The 13,604-nt window shown below is 35.1% G+C and overlaps 1 protein-coding gene across 1 annotated transcript in view; it reads left to right on the plus strand.

Annotated features, from left to right (window-relative positions):
* Positions 1 to 3,963: 3,963 nt before the first annotated feature.
* Positions 3,964 to 13,604, plus strand: part of LOC123311920 — a 130,333-nt gene continuing 120,692 nt past the window's right edge. The window contains exon 1 of the mRNA XM_044896052.1: positions 3,964 to 4,163. The gene's annotated coding sequence lies outside the window, so the exon portion shown is untranslated. The remainder of the gene's footprint in view (positions 4,164 to 13,604) is intronic.

Consider the following 13,604-nt stretch of genomic DNA (forward strand, 5'->3'; position numbering starts at 1 on the left):
TTTTCTTGGTGATGCGCGTGTCGAAAGTTGACCTCCGAAAAATTCCGCAAAATGATATGGCCATTTGAAAATTTCTCAAGACCAAAAGGTGCTATGAACGTGAAGATGAAATTTCGAGATTTATCACTAAAAGAGTATGTATCATACGATATATCACTTTTACAAAAAAAATCGATTTTTTCGTAAACAGTGTCGGATATGTGAAAGTTTGGTATGAAAGAAAAGGTTTTCGAATACGCTTAATCTATTGCGAGCAATTTCGAGAGCCTATATCTCTCAGTTTAGATTTTCATCTCCGAAATGGCATTTTTCAAAAATTGAAAATTTCAATCTGCGATATCTCCTTTCATATTCTTCTGATCAAATTGGGATTTCCGGTTATATAATCAGCGTTGCCTAGGCTTCCGCTCTAGCACAAAAACTCGATTTCGAAAATCCCAATTTTTTGGGTCAAAAATGAGCAAGGGGTTAGACCCCCCCCCCTAAAATGACCTAATTGCCGCCCTGTCTGAAAATCAGGATATTCCATTACTGTCTTAAGGAGTGCATAGAATTTGTTTTGATATCTCTAAAAAATCAAACAATTGATGATTCAATAGAGAATTGCACTCTAGAGAGCTCTGCGAATTCAACTCGGAAATGAGAAGTGAAAAAACAAAAAAAAATATTTTCTCCAGAACAGGGCCCGATATTTGAAATTTCGGAATGAAAATAAAGGTTTTCGAATACGTTGAATCTATAGAGTGCAGTTTCGAAAGCCTATCTCCCTTCGTTCAGATTTTTATCTCGGAAAGGGCATTTTTCAAAAATTGCAAATTTCTCTTGAGAATTCGTCAAGACCGAAGGGTTGTGCCGAGATGGATGAACTTTTCAGATTTATGACGCTCTTTCAGAATATGTATCACATTTAGATCTACGTTACTTATCGAAAAACTACCTTCGAAAAATCCTGAAAAAGATGGGTTCAGTTAAAAATTCGTCAAAACCGAACGGTTGCGCCGAGATGGATGAACTTCACAGATTTATTACTAGAAGAGTTAATGCTTTAAAAACGATGGGCCTGTTCAATAATGGTTGTAAAAGTTGAAAAAACCTCTGTTGAGAAGACTTGAAGGATTGCGGGAGACTTGACCCATGATATCTTTGGGAGATATAATCATAATCCGTCCAAGTTTCCCGCACTGAGCTCAGATAATAGTTTTCTTCAAAAAAAAAATTGAATAATAAAAATAAATATGAAAAAATATACAAATTATACGCTGATACATCTGATAATGAAAATCTCGATATAGATCATCGTTGATCATTTTAAATTGTTTTCTTTCAATGTTTTTCCTGATAAACAAACTAATGGTCTAGTCTCTCTCGCCCCCCTCTTCAACTCCCCCATGGGTTAGGGAGACATGAGCCAACTCGGTTCCTAAAAAAAGAATAGCTGTATTCAAAATGTTCATCTCACCATCACTCGACTACCTATTATCTATCGTTAACTACACTCCGCAAAAAAATTAACACACATTCTGAAAATCTCAATTTTCAAGAAAGTTAACTCTACATTGACTTTATAACTTATTTTTTATGTTCTCTCGTGAAGGTTTTGAACGAAACAAGACACATTAAATGGAAGAAAAATTCAGGATTTCACCGAATCTTATGTGAAAGAAGAGAAATGAACAATTTTCAAAATACTGAAATGCTGATAAGTGATTTAATACTTGGTATTTCCACCCCTTGCTTTAATTACAGCTCGGCAACGACGGTTCATACTCAAAATGAGTGATCTTAAAATGTTCTGATCTAATCCTTCCCAGATTCCTCCGAGTTGGATTCCTAAGTCATCAAGAGTAGCTGGATGATTTTCTGAACTTCTCAGCCTTCTATTGAGGTTGTCCCAAACCTGTTCAATCGGACTGAGATCTGGACTTCTTGCTGGCCATTCCATTCGAGAGACTTCAATCTCTTCAAGGTACTCCTGAACGCGGCGCGCACGATGGGGTCTGGCATTATCGTCCATAAAAATGAAATTTTCACCAATGTATGGGGCAAATGGCACTACATGCTCTTCAAGAATGTTCCTTATATACTCATCAGCATTCATAGCTCCATTATCAACGACCACTAGGTCTGTGCGAGCAGTCAAAGATATTCCACCCCATACCATAATCGATTCTCCCCCGAAACCAGTAGTATTCAGGAAATTGCATTGAGCATATCTTTCATGTGGACGTCTGTATACAAGGAAACGTCGATCACAATGGTAGAGGCAGAATCTAGACTCATCTGTGAAGAGAACTCTTTCCCAATCGGCCTATTCCCAATGGATATGCTCTCTCGCAAAATCCAAACGCGCCTTTCGATGGGCTGGGGTAAGAGCTGGGCCTCTTGCCGCGACACGAGGCCTTAAATCATATTCTCTGAGGAGATTTCTTATTGTCTGAGTGCTAATTTGTACCTCATGAGTTAGCTCAAGCTGAATTTGAAGGAGGCGAGCGGTTGCAAACCGTTGTCTCAACGAAGAAACTCTCAAGTAACGTTCTTGAATGGCAGTTGTTACCCGTGGTCTACCCTGTCCTGGTCTTCGGACATTCATACCTGTCTCCCTGAATCGCTGCAACATTCTGGACACACTTGTATGGGAAACTCCAAACCTTTCTGCAATTCTTGTGTATGTCCACCCTTCTTCTCGCAAAACTACCGCTTGGGCACATTCCTCTTGGGTCAAATTGCGTGTTTCGCGTTGCATAGCGATCGAGTGTAGAAAATCAAACGAAAGAAAAACTATTGATCACTAGAATTGATCGAGAACAACTGATTTTAGAATGGAGCCAATACATTCAAAATCTGATAATATTATCTTTTTTTATTCCTGCTGGGTAAAAACATCTGTATTGAAGAAAACCGTTGAAAGTGGATAACACATGCATGCATAATTCTGATAAAAATAATTATCATTGAGAACACCTTCAGTTGTAGAATAATGGTTGAATTCTGCTTTTCATCTGTAAGTTACAAATCTGTAGCGTACGATCGATCTGTCTGTGTCCGGTTGACAGATTCGTAAATAATGCAATTCTAGAAATGTTTCTGTAACTATCTTCTTTACAGTGTTAGTTTTGAACCACTTATCGTGAATAGATACAAATTCCTGTAAGCTACAGATCACTAAAAAACGTCCAGAAATGTATAATTTTCCAGTAAGCTTATGAAAAGTTACAGATTGGCTTACAGATGAAAGCAGAATACCACCGCGAATTTGAGATTTCCATAATGTGTGTTATTTTTTTTGCGCAGTGTATTTAGGCATGATATCTTCACGCAAAAAAATGAGTTGCTACCTTTTACAGGTACAACTTGAGTGACTTCAGAGTGAAAAGGGCTTCAACTCTCCCGGACTCCCCATACATATAGAAGACGTGTGAGAAATATTTCACAAGGTATCAACCCCAGACACAACCCCATGTTAAGTTTATGGCACCAAACATTTATGATCAAAAATTAAAATTTCCGCTTCGGATCGCGGAATTTCCCCGTTCCCCCCACATTGAAATGATTCCCTTGAGTAAACGGCCAGAGAGTGATGAGAACCCTCATCCGCAGATTGATATTCCGACAGGATCTTCGCTTATGACTCCCTTGAAAACGAATAACCGAAATCACCTTCAATAAAATCCAATCAATGATGAGAATTGTTATAATCGCAGATTAATTCAACAACGAAACATCCTCGTTAGTATTAACAGTTATCAAATCAATTAACACCTTATCTCTCGGGCCCATGTAGTCCTTCGGGAGATCCTCGGACACGAGGGGCCATCGCCGATCCGAACGCGATAACAACGAGAGGATATCCGGCGATGGTCAGCGGTCCCTCCTGCAGCCTGCAAGAACGGTGCTCAACGGTCACGTGACCGCCAAGTCGCGGCAGCAGCTTTCTTCGTTCTTCACTCTCTGGCCAGCTTTCTAGAGGCGCGATCGGATCCGAAGTATACAGCGCGGTGAGTTGAATGCCTGGTGAACAACGTTCCATCGCACGTCTATGCCATCCGCCAATTTCCGGTGACTCCGTGACTGTGACTCGAATTTCGTTGCCTTTTGTTTTGAGTGCGTTCAGTTTGGTGCCTTGGATAATTTTGGATATTCACGTATTTTCGACAAAAATCGAGGTAAGTCAGATGCGAACTGGTATTGCCGTCTATGAATAGACGGGCACTTAAGTCATGTCTTAAGGCGTACTGGGACCGTTAAGCGAGGATGATGGTAACTCAGGCCTTTAAAAGTCAAATCGTGCATTTACCCGATGTTGTAATAAGACGTTCTTGCTCGAATCGGTGCTAAGATATGAATTTGACGGATCTGAACGTTATAATATCTGGATAACAGTAAATTAGTGACGATTGGTCAACCTCATTTTTAATTTCTGAACGAAATCTCCGAGGGTGTTTCTCAGGAAAGTCCTCAGCAGAGTGTCGAATACTATTAGTGACTATATTGGCTGAATGTCTAGCTATAACTCAGTCTATACCCTAATAAAATTGTGTGATTGAAACTATGCCTCTAACTTATCTGTTTTTCCATTTGACATTTTTGTGTTTACACCCAGAAAATTGCATTACAATCTTCGAAAAATTAAATATATTTCATTTCAATATGTTCCATCGCAAAAATCAACAAAAATCGAGAAAAAAGTATACAGGGTTATTCCCAAGACAATATTTTGAAGTCTGCTAATTTTCGAAGAACCGCTTCATTTCAAAGATTCAAGTAGAGTGAACAAAATTTGCGTTACAAGATTTTATCCTCAAGAGTCACATGGAAAGTTGCTTGATCTACAATGAATTTTTAAAATGACTTCCTTCAGCTTGAATACAAGCATCCAGTCTTCTCATCATTGACTTCCGAACTCTTTCAAAAGTTTCGTAGTTGCTTAGATGACCTCACAAGAAATAATCTAGGAGATTTACGTCCGGATATCGAGCAGGCTAGAAGTGTGGTCATTCTCAGCCAATCCAGCGATCAAAATAAAATATTGAAAAAGGTTGTCCCAAATTTTTCCCGTCCTGTATCTTTGAAATGAAGCGGTTACCAGAAAACAACATTCCGCATGATTTTAAGCCTAAAAGAGAATGAGTCTTTGACTTGTACACATTTTAACAGTAGATTCTTGTGGTCAAAAGTAACACTTTTTCTTCTCGATTTCATTCATTGATTTTCGATAAACTGCTTATAACCACCCATTAATATCGTGGTTAACGCTCTGATATTCATCTCCAATAGGTAATAGTTTTCTGTCGTTGTTTATTTCATTTCGTACAAGATTTTTCAGATTCAAACGTAACCCATTTAACCGAGCATTTAATCTTCAATTATCATAAATAAATGATATTTTCTGTGACCGTTCAAATGTTGCCAAGTTAACGAACACAGAACACTATAATGAGAACAACATTTCCTCCAGAATAATAAGCTAAATCTATGACATGAAAATTTCTAACTTGGTGGTACTTTTTTCAGAATTCAATTCCTGCCTGCATGCCGTTAGAAATTTTCATATTATTATAATTCAGACATTAAACTATCATCTACATCTATGACACTACATATCCGCAGTGTAATTTAATTCTGTGATTTTTTAAACAGAGTTTCCGAGAGTGTTTCATTCATTCGAAATATCCAATTTTTTGAATTTCACAGATATATACAGGGTGTTTCCAAATTAGACGTGAACCTTGGAGGAGGTGTTAGTATCACTTATTTGTTGTCGTTTGAGCCCATTTTTCGATGACCAAAAATCAACAGTTTCCGAGATATTTGAGTTTTTCAAAATATTTCTCACCTTACTTCATTTTTCGTCAATTTATTTTACGTTGACCAAGTTTGATTATAATTTTGGATTATTTTCATCAGAAAAAGATATGATACTTGTGAAAAAAGCAAAACTATCCTGATTACTACTCATTCGCATGTTTCGTATTGGAGATTCAAAAGGTTGTTTATAAAAAATTGTGCTGAAACGAAACTAGCGACTGCATTCCAACAAAAACTTTTTAGGGAATGAAAACGGAATTCGGCTAGTTTTTAAAATGATTTTTTCCTACATGAATTGAGGTGTGGTGGAGTTGCAAATTGATATTAGAAATTGATTTTTCTTTTCTTCATATAACAAATTTTAAATCATACTAATTCTTTTTAACATCTAATACAGGATAGTTTTGCTTTTTTCATACGTATCATATCTTTTCTGATGAAAATAATCCAAAATTATAATCAAACTCGGTCAACGTAGACAAAATTGACGAAAAATGAAGTAAGGTGAGAAAAACACAAGGACTCAGATATCTCGGAAAATGTTGATTTTCGGTTATCAATAAATATGGCTCAAACGACAGCAAATGAGTGATACCAATACCTCCTCCAAGGTTCACGACTAATTTGGAAATACCCTGTATATATTTTTATTTTGAATACGCAAAAAACAAGAAAATATGTGGAATATCTATTTTCAAAATATCGAACAAAATAGTCAAATGTTCATTAGTGAAGAGAGAATATCAAGAAAGCTTTTTCATATCTGAACAAAACTCATTTTACGCTAAATTCACTAGATAATTCGCAATAATCTCGAATTATATTCACTAGACCAATGAACATAAACATGAACATATTACGAAAATATTCCTGCACTGTCTTAATTGCATTATCAATCATAAAAATATATAGGTATGAAAAAATTAATAAATATAAAAAATTTTGGCAAATAAAACTACTCAGTTATAAGGCTATTCCTGCATGCATATCCATTATGATATCAGTTACTTTATAGAATTTATCGTATTAAGTTATCATTGATATTGTGAAAATGTAATTACATACTTCCGCCATTAATATCAAAGTTGTATTTTTACCTTGATATTTGATACAAGGGCACGACTGACTGAGAGTTGTGCATTGATTTTCCCGAGGATTTTACAGAGGAAACGAATTTTCAGTTGGTCAGTAGGTACGCTATACATGCATAAAGATGGGAGACTCTATGTTCTATGGAACATAACTTATATTGCCAGGTGATTTAACTTTCTTCCATTCAAGTTTAGGTCGTTTAGTGAATCATTTCAGTTACTGGTTTTATCTATATGGTAATATATTGGATAAAATCTTAAGGATAACCGCTCAATATGAAATTATTCAATATTAACACTAGAGTGACGTCAATCGGTATAAATTTTATGCGTTCTCATGGATGATGAGTATAATCAAACCAATTTACCGTTTGAGTTATCGAATGATTATAATTCTAATTTGTATTTCAAACATAGTCAAATCGTATATACCGATAGTATAATTTGCTCGATAATTTGTGCCTATGCACAAATTTCGATAGACTCATCCCGAGACTCATCCACTAATAGAGGTAACATTTCCATAATTTCGTAGCAAGGAAATGCGAACTTTTACAGATCACTGGAAAATAGTAAATTGCAGTTCAGAATCGAGTTTGCGAGAAATATATATTTCCTAGAATATGTCTTTCAATTATACAATTCGAATCATTTTTCAATGATGTACATCCTGATGTTACAATCCTGATTGGAAGAAATTATATTATTCCTTCTACTGAAATGTTTATACCCTTAACTGAAATATTTCTCGATCAATTTTCCTACCTACGTGATGAAAATTCTCTAGTACACAATTTTTCTCATATTGTAGAAATGAATTTTTTTCAAATCTTGTCCTAGGTACCTACTACCTATTTGATGCTAAATAATATGTAGTCCTATTTTTCACAGTCTCAATTTCAAATCACGCTTAGTTTCGAAGTTTTTCAATAAAACACTATTATGAATTCCAAAAGATACAGCTACAAGCCATCTTACAGAAATAATAATAAAAAAATTAAATCATCAACCAATTTGAATGCTCCAGTTTGTATAAATTTGGAATGATAGATACCTATTTTGCAATTTTGTATATTTTCTATGATTAATTTTTTTATTTCCATGTTTCAATTGGGAGTACAAGGAAGAGAGGAAATTCCGCGAGTGATTTAAAAAAAAGTCTTATAAACATGGGACCGCAAGTGCAAAAGTTTTTCTTTTATAGTATTTACACTTCACGAGATATTCAACTGAAATTTTGCACAAATATTCTTATTACATAGTTCATAATCATCTCTCTCATAATGCGGATATTCTGAAGAGAAATTTAGCATTCCAGAAATTTTCTCTCGATATTCTTACGTCTGCTCTTGGAATTCACCACTGGCGATAATGGAGCTAGTTCCGTTCACTTTTTCCACATTATTCGAGGAAGCAAAACCATAAAGTATTTCTGTATTAACCATAAATTTTTTCTTTATCGTTACAAGTCTAGTAATGCGTCTCGGGATTCCAATTGAAATACTGAGCCCACATTTCAAATTGGCGGACGTTGGGATGGTAGAAGTAAAAGCATGATCTGAGCGTTCAGATAATTCCTTGACATTTACAACCAGATCAGACGATCATGTTCAATATATGGCTCCTAAAGAATGCACTTTGTGGAAGGTGTAAGGTAATCGGTTATGAGCCACGAACCATTTGAACTGACTGAATCGAGGATACAATGGTACATGCATGAAAGGTATATTTACTGCAAAATATCTTCCGAAAAATTTGACAATACGAGGATATATTGAAAAATTCTTAGCCTACTATAGAACCAAACAAAATTTTAATGACAAAATATTTTATTACTCAACATCTTCTCCTCTTAATTGGATACATTTATTACAGCGAACTTGCAACGTCTCTAGACCTTTAAAAAAAATGTTTCTTTTTGCTCTGCAAACCAGACCTCCACAGCTTTTATTACCTTCGAAGAAAATTTACGACCTTTTAAACCTTTTTTTCAGTTGAGGAAAGAGATGATACTCGGATGGAGCCAAATCTGGTGAATAAGGAGGGTGTTCTAGTCACTTAAACCCTAAATCACGAATTTTTTGCATGGCAACATGAGATTTGTGTGCAGGAGCGTTGTCCTGCAAAAACAAAACACCTTTGGATGGCTTTCCGCGTCTTTTCTCTTCAATTTTTTCCCGTAGAGTGGTCAGTAATGTCGAACAGTAATCTCCGGTTATTGTTCTACCCTTATCCAAAAAATCAATCATGATTACTCCATGGCGATCCCAAAAAACTGAAGCAAGAACTTTTCCAGCAGATTTTTGGACACGAAACTTCTTAGGTCTTGGAGAACCAGAGTGTCGCCATTCCATCGATTGTTGCTTTGTTTCTGGATCGTAGAAATGTACCCAAGTGTCATCCATAGTAACAATTCGGTTTAAGAAGTCTACATCGTTTTCAAATCAAGCACAGATCGAACGCGATGCTTCTACCCTTACACGCTTTCGATCAACATTCAAACATTTGGGGATCCATTTTGCAGCAATTTTTCTCATGCTCAAATTGACGTGAACTATATATGATGAACCCGGTCGTATGAAATATTCAGTTCTTCAGATATCCGTTTTAGCCCAATTCGACGGTCTGATAAAATCATGTCATGAACTGCATCGATATTTCGGGGACTGACACAGAAACTGTCCTTCCCGATCGGTATTCATCTTCAATGGAGAATTTACCTCTTTTGAAGCTTGCAGTCTAATTTTTCACGGTCGCATACGAAGGACATTGATCACATGATCACCAAGCATATCTTCGTAAATCTACTTACCTCTGAACCCTTTTAAATACAATACAGGTACTTGATTGATTTCGATTTTCACAATTTCGGTGGACATCTTCTTTCTTTTAATTTATTGCGTAACTCTGGTTTACTTTTTTGACCTCAAACTTCAAACTGTCACTTCTAATGAGTTATTGTTCGTTGCTATGGTAACGCAATATTTTTAAGCATGGAACTGGTCTAGGCTAACTAGATAACAATACTTCCTCGTACACGAAGAAAAGACACTTAGAGAACATGTCGTTTGCACCAGATTTTCGTGTCTGCCGTCAGAGATTGAGGGATATTATTTAAACCATTAAACACTTATTTCGATCCTGTATCGAAATTTTTTTCAATGGTTTCTTTCTTGGTTTCTTCAGCTTGATTTGGCGAATTTCCTGGAGAGTTCAGATATGCCCACAAATGCAAATCTCCTGTAGTTATTGGATAAGTGCATCGGTTCATTTTATGTCTGTATTCAGACAAAACGTGATTAAAAAATTACGATCGTTTAGCAATATCAACCACTCAAAAAGAAAACGAAGTTTAAGCTGTTACCACTTCTTCGGACAAATTATGAAAGTTCTGAGATTTTAGTTTGACTTTTTCTCAACAAAATGCCAACTGCTATTACATTATTTCATAACACAACAACAGTCGGTTATCAAGCTGAATGCCCATTCATTCGTGACCATTCAATTGCAACTTACGTACCAGCTGTATAATGATATCCTACTTTCACCAAAATGTCCTTAATGTTCCAATGCTTTTTCCTTTTGCGTTTATATTGAAAAAATTTCGGTGGTCATGATCATAAATGTTGCATGATTTTCAGAATTTCTTAATTGCGTTTTATGATTTTTATGCTCTTGAGATCTGACCTAAAGGTCAACATATTCCAGATACATTTTTCTTGCAAATTATTAAGAAGCTTCCAAAAGTGGTTAGTCCTGTAGATTTTTATTTATTGTCTGAGGAAAGATTCTGATATGGTCTCCGAAATGTTACATTTATTCATAATATTTCACTATTATCTGTAAGGCAACACTGTTTTGAAAATTCTGCTTCATGCAGATACACGCTGAATCTTTGACTCGTACAAATATTTCAACAGTAGATTCTTAGGGTGAAAAAAAAACATGAGAAAATTTTATTTTTAGTTCTATCCCACAAACGGTTTTATCGAATGAAATGATTTTCGGGATATAGTTTTTCACTTATTTGATGAATATTTTTCGAATACATGATATTACCCAGGTCTTCCAGTTTTCTCATTATGACCATTGCGTACCATAAAAATACCGAAAATTCACCGAACCTAAATCTTGAAACTAAGTTGGACGCCATCTAATGAATATTTGAACGTTTTGTAAAATAAAAGTGTTCTTCATATTTTCACGTATAATGCGTGGTTTTCGAGTAATTTTATGTCAAAATAAATTATCTGTGATATAGTAATTAGGTAATTTGTCTGAATGCAACTCTGCTTAAAAGATCCACAGATGTGTAGTGTCATAGATTTAGCTTGTTATTCTGAAGGTAATTTTGTTTTTTCAGGGGGGGCACAGCTCATTATGAAAACTTAAAATGGCTATATCTTTTTATCAGGGCCGAATCGGAAAAAATGGTAGGTATAGGAAAAATGTGTTTCTATTGACTTCAAGAATCTACTGTTCAAATATTTGTACGAGTCAAAGACTCACCCTGTATATACAATTTTCAGACATCCTCAACCGAGTTCTCAACTCAATTTATAACTGTGTAAGCCCAACTATGAGTTCCTTTCACAAATTTGAAGAAACTAGCTATCATATGGCATCTAACAAAAAAATACAATTTTCTGACTGATGCAACAATCTCCATATAAAATTGATATACTGAAATAAAATCTGCCACAAATAAAATTAACATCGGTAATTTTCGAGTAGGTTACATGGTGAACTTTACTCTTCGCATAACCTTGGTCTCCAGCAAGTCTAAGAGGGACGTCAACTTTCTAATGCATAATGGCTGCAGGTGAAATCTCAGGTCGATTTTTTTTTATATAACTCAATCGAAGTCATTATCGACAACCTTAACCTACTTGTTACACATCTTATTTTATTCGCAGATGAATGAAGATGCAATTATATCGAACAATCGTTGGAGAACATCCTGAATGAAATTTGATCAATCGATAACATCTCAAAAAGTGATCGTTCGTTATGAATGGTTATTTGGAATAGTGAATTATTGTTCATTATTTCATCACAATCTTTTCAAGGTTATGCGAGTAAAATCCGTTTGCTGGTCTGTATATTTCAGGTCAGCATTTCAAATAGTGGAATATTCGAATTAATGCAGCAGAAGATATCAAGAACTGTTTGTATCATTTTCCTATTTTTCCTACAGTTTTTGGAACAGCTCAATCTCATTGCTCAAGTAAAAGCTTTAAAGGGGATTGGTAAAGTGTTTCAGAAAATTATTTTTTTGATTAGCTACAGGCCATTGCCTCTCATACTGGGTCTTTATGATTGATACATCGCAGTTGGTTTTGGATTATTATGTGCTGCTTCTTACTAAAGGGTTGCGAACTATACAGGGTGAGTCTTTGACTTGTACCTACATAAACAGGGTGTTTTCAAAGGTGCGGCTTTTTTTTGACAAAAATTGTCTATATAAAATATCCAAGATGGCAGTGATACAATCCCTAGAAGTTCGACAAAATTACATTGAATATCAGACAATCATAATTGTTGCATCGTGGCAATTTAGGGCCAAAAAATAATGTAGAAAATCGAGGCAGTTTCTTGAAAGTGCTTATGTTAGTTATGTTCAAAAAAAGCTATGATGTATCCCCATTTCATCCCATTTTTACGACGATTGTTGAAATGTTCGAAAAAGAAGATTGTGATGCCCATTGTGAAAAAATTCGTGAATAATTTAGACGAATTTTATTGGCGAGATTTTGAAGTAATATTCTTTTTTTTCTTACTTGTGTCCTAAGTCTCTTCTGTCAGTTGGTATTGAAATGACCCATTTCATAAAATCGTGTAAGTTACTAAAAAATAATGAGAACAATTCGGCAATCCTAAGTTTCCATTTTCTTTACCACCTAAATATCGAACGAGCCAATATACTAAACGAAACCACATGAATCAAGACATAAGTTTTTTCCCACTGGGTCTAGGGTCGTATTAGGATCTGTTTCAGTAATCATTTACAATTTTTGTTTTTCAACTTTGTCATTTTGAAAGTTTTGTATAGGTAATTTTTGGTGAAACGTTTCATTTTGACTAGTTCTACCTTCTGTTGAAAAAAAAAGCCTCACCTTCAAATACACCCCGAATTTCAACAGAAAGAAACACTTTTTTCTTTACCTACTATTTTTTTCAATTGGGCTCGGTTGAAAATATAATGGCTGTTGAAAATCCATAAAAAAATTTAATTTTGATTGATCTCACAAACGATTTTATCGAATTGAATGATTTTGGGAATATAGTTCCTCATTGATGTGATGAATCTTCTCCGAACACAAAATTCCACCCACATATTCCAATTTCTTCATTATGACCATTACATGCCATAAGAATATTAGGAATTCAAAGCTTCCAACGCTTAAAAGTAAGTTGAATACTCAATAATGAATATTTCACCATTTTGGAAAATAAAAGTTTTCTTCATATTTTCTCGTGTTATGCGCCCTTTTAGAATATGTAATTTGATGGTCAAAAATAAAAAATATCTGAGGAATTGGATGAATGCAACACTGTTTAAAAGATCCACAGATGCGTAGTGTCATAGATTTAGCTTGTTATTCTGAAGATAATTGTGTTTTAGCAGGAGGGGCATAGCTCATTATGAAAACTTAAAATGGCTTAATATTTTTATCTAGACCAAATCGAAAAAAATGGTAACGATAA

This window comes from Coccinella septempunctata, chromosome 1, assembly GCF_907165205.1.
Source record: "Coccinella septempunctata chromosome 1, icCocSept1.1, whole genome shotgun sequence".
In the NCBI taxonomy this organism is placed as follows: domain Eukaryota; kingdom Metazoa; phylum Arthropoda; class Insecta; order Coleoptera; family Coccinellidae; genus Coccinella; species Coccinella septempunctata.